The following is a 4,698-nucleotide window of genomic DNA, read 5'->3' as shown; positions in this document are numbered from 1 at the left end:
GCTGCATGATGAGATGAGTGCGTGCCTGTCTGAGGCTGAATAGCTGAGGGTAAGGATGAGTGCTTGAAAATGAGGATCATGAGGATGCATGTGGGAAGGCTGAATGCATGAGGATGAGAGGCGGTTATGGCGTGGTGGAGGTCGATGCCAGAAAGTATTAGCGATGAGGCCCCGTTACGAAATGGCGACGGCAGGCAGTTCGGCCGAGAATATTTATGGGCGCGTGAGAATAATCTCCTAATGATTCATGTCCGAAATGAAGCGGAGGAAAACCAGCTTAGGCCTATTGCAGGAATTATGACTTAATTTACGTCAGTCGCACCAAATTCTGTGGTTAGGCTTCCCTGTGTGTTAAAATGCGGAGGAAAATGGGTACAAGAAAAGGAGGAGAAAGGAGGAAAATGAAGAGATTACATAACGAATTTTGAGATAACGAAGAATGAGAAGCAAATGAAGGAAAAGGAAAGAGGACGATGGTGAAGAAAGGATAGAAGCAAAGGGAAGACAATAGGGGTGAGAGAGAGAGAGAGAGAGAGAGAGAGAGAGATAGATAGATAGAGAGAGAGAGAGAGAGAGAGAGAGAGAGAGAGAGAGAGAGAGAGAGAAGGAAGAGGACAGCGTGAGAGAAAGGGGAAAATACAGTGAATTCAGGATTAAGAACAAGAGAAACGGGGAAAGGCGAAAGAGAGAGAAAAACCATAAAGCGAAGAGGATCAAGTAGAATGTAGAAATTAAAATGATTATAGGCGAGAAGAGCGCAAGAGAAGCTATTCTCTTGGCTAATTTTCAGTACAGATATATGGGGAAGGAACTGTTGTAAGTCCGCCCAAACAAGGAGCCTAGTTGGGGGCCTCTCACAAAAACGCGCTGATTGCTTGCTCACACAATCCCAATTAAGAATATTTTCGCACACGCTTGTAGAATCTCCCGCACACGGACACATACGAACATACACTCACACACAAAAAAAAACACTTAAAAGTTATGTACAATCGACGAAACGATCTAAACTTACATTACACCCGTCCAGTAACCTGCAGAATACACATTTTTTGGGAAAAGACAGGGAGATATTGCTTAATTCATGTCATGTTCTCCAAAGGTCTATCAAAAAGGATTATGCAATGCATTTGATACAAGTTGGCAGACCCCACATACCGCTCCTGGCCTTCTCTTTGCTCGTACACACAGAGGGCCGGGTGCGCGACACGTATAATGTGTACACATAAATGAGTGTCTCTATAAGCAGGAACACAACCTGTCAGGGGCACTCCACAAACACATCGATCCGCCTTCAGCTGGATTTGCTAAACAACCTTGAGATTGGATTGATAAAGTCAGAGCAAGAGAGAGAGTGAGAAGAGAGAGAGAGAAAGAGAGAGAGAGAGAGAGAGAGAGAGAGAGAGAGAGAGAGAGAGAGAGAGAGAGAGAGAGAGAGAGAGAGAGAGAGGAAGCGAGGGAGATAGGGAGACAGACAAGCACTCGCGCACACACACACACACACACACACACACACACACACACACACACACACACACACACACACACACACACACACACACACACACACAAACACACACACGGACAAAAACAGGCAGGCAAACGGAAATAGACTGCTCCGTCATAGGAAGAGATATGGATTAGAAACAAGCAAAAATAAGAAGGGGAAGAGAAAACAAAAGAGAAAGTAATTGGGCGCTCAAATAGGATTAAATTCCCCACACCGCCTTCCCCAAAGTCCCCCTCCCCCTCCCCACCCACCCCACGCTTATCGCACACACCCTCACAGGCCCGAGAATACTCAGGCTTTCGTGAAATCCGAAAGTAGGTGCGTGGTTTGCGCGAACTGTTAATCGATGGAATATAAAAGCCCCAGTATGAATGAAAAGAAAATAAGATAAATGGAGAAAGAGGGGAGGGAGAGGAGTAAGAGGGAAAGGAGGAAGAGGAGAAGGAGGAAGAGGAGGAGTAGGAAGAGGAGGAGGAGAAAGAAGAGGAGGAGTAGGAGTAGGAAGAGGAAGAGGAGAAAGAGGATGAGGAGGAAGAGTAGAAGGAGGAGGTTTTTAAAGGTTAAGGTTTAGTTTGATTTCATTTGGTACAATGGATATTCCTGGCGTGACATACTGTCTGTTTGATTTTGCTTCTGAATTATCCCCTGCGTGCAAGGAATGGCCGGGGTTGCCATCCACTGGCGGCCAGGGATTTGAACGCAGGTCGGCAAGATTGCGAGACGAGATCGCTACCGCTGCACCACACAGCACACAGGGGAGGAATAGGGAGAGGAGGAAGAGGAGAAGGAGGAGGAGTAGGAGTAGGAAGAGGAGGAGGAAGAGGAGAAGAAGGAGGAGTAGGAGTAGGAAGAGGAGTGGGAGAAAAAGGCGGCCAGGGATTTGAACGCAGGTCGGCAAGATTGCTAGACGAGATCGCTACCGCTGCACCACACAGCACACAGGGGAGGAATAGGGAGAGGAGGAAGAGGAGAAGGAGGAGGAGTAGGAGTAGGAAGAGGAGGTAGAAGGAGGAGGAAAAGGAAGAGGACGAGGAGCAAGAAGAGGAGAAGGAGCAGGAGGTGGAGGAAGAGGAGGGAGAGGAAGAGGAAGAGGAAGAAGAAGAAGGGAGATAGGAAGGAAGAGGAGGAGCAAGAGGAGGAGAGAGAGGAGGAGAAGGAAGAGGAGGAGAAGGAGGAGAGGAAGGATGAGGAGGAGGAGGAAGGAGAGGAGGAAGGAGAGAGAGGAGGGAGAGGAGAGGAGGAGGAGAGAGGGAGAGGAGGAGGAGGAGGAGGAGGGAGGAAAGAGAAGAGAGGAAAAGAGGAGGGAAGGAGGGAGGAGGGAGGAGAAGAGGAGGGGAGGAGGAGGAGGAGGAAAAGAATAATAATAAGAAGAGGAAAAGAAGAAGGAATGATAATCGGTGAAAAGCGCGTGGATTTCCACAAGATGATTTTGCGTGAAAAGGAGCCTGAATGGACGTGGCTGTTGAGTGAGGGGAAGTAATAGGGAATTTAGCTCCTAAGGACCTAATAACCGGATTTTGGGTGTTGTGAAGGCTGCTGCATTTCAGAATGGAGGCTGCATGACGCGGTGATGTTGAATTTATTCTTGTCATTCTTTTATCATTATAATTGTTATAATTCTTGTACTAACGTAACCACCATTTTCATGAATATTATTGTTACTGTTTTCACCTCTTTTTTTTCTTAATCATTTCATCACTATTTGTATTGCTAATATCGTTATCAATATAAGTACACATTTGTTTTCGCTTTTGACAGGATTCTCTGTGTGGGCGAATCGAGGGCGTTGAATATTTTGAAGGATTCTGCGTTGGGATTTCACGGGGTTTGCTTGCGTTAATGCCATTTGAAGGAATCGGGTTTTATAACTTTCATTATGGCGTGAAGTCTTTATTATCCATTAAATCTTGAGTAGCGTTTGGGGTAGTTCATCATCATTATTATTATTATTATTATTATTATCATTATTATTACTATTATTATTATTATTATTATTATTATTATTATTATTATTATTATTATTATTATTATTATTATTATTATCATTATCATTATTATTATAATTTTTATTACTATTATTATCATCATTACTATTATTATTATTATTATTATTATTATTATTATTATTATTATTATTATTATTATTATTATTATTATTATTATTATTATTATTATTATTATTATTATTATTATTATTATCATTATAATTATTACTATTATATTCATTATTTTTATAATTTTCATTATTGATATTAATGTTATTGTAATTATTGTTACTATTTTATTATCATTACTACTACTACTACTACTACTGCGAATACTATTATAATTATCATTAGTATTAATATTATCACAATCATTATTATTATTACTATTAACATTATCATCATTATCATAATGATGATGATGATGATGATAATGATGATGATGATAATAATAATAATAATAATAATAATAATAATAATAATAATAATAATAATAATAATAATAATAATAATAGCTATAATAATAATGATAATAATAATAATAATAATAATAATAGTTCATTATCATTATTAATACTGTTGTTGTTGCTATTGCTATTATTATCATTATTATCATTAACATAATTTTCATTCTTCTTCTTCTTCTTCTTCTTATTATTATTATTAATATTATTATTATTATTATTATTATTATTATTATTTAATTTTATTTATTATTTTATTTTATTATTTTTATTATATTATTATCATTATTTTTATAAAATTATTTTATTATTATTATTTTATTGTTATCATTATTATTATTTTTATTTTTTCTTTATTTTTTAAATTTGTTTTATTTTTTTAAATTATTATTATTATTATTATTATAATTTATTATTATATTTTTATTATTATTATTATTATTTTTTATTATTTATTATTTTTAATTATCATCATAATCATCATCATCATCATCGTTTACTCTTTTAATTACCCTATTATCACTAATACCATTTTTTATCTTTGGGTCATTTTTATTATCATCTTTACCCTCATCATTATTATTACCCTTTAACTTAATTTTACTAGTATTAATACATCATTTTTATTATTTTAAATCATTTCATGATTTTATTATCACTATTTTTATTATTATTTTTATTATTATTTTATTATTATTATTTTATTTTTATTTTGTTATTATTATTATTTTTTATTAAA

Source organism: Penaeus monodon, chromosome 13 (genome assembly GCF_015228065.2).
Source record: "Penaeus monodon isolate SGIC_2016 chromosome 13, NSTDA_Pmon_1, whole genome shotgun sequence".
Lineage (NCBI taxonomy): Eukaryota > Metazoa > Arthropoda > Malacostraca > Decapoda > Penaeidae > Penaeus > Penaeus monodon.
Note: the sequence above shows the minus strand (reverse complement) of the source record.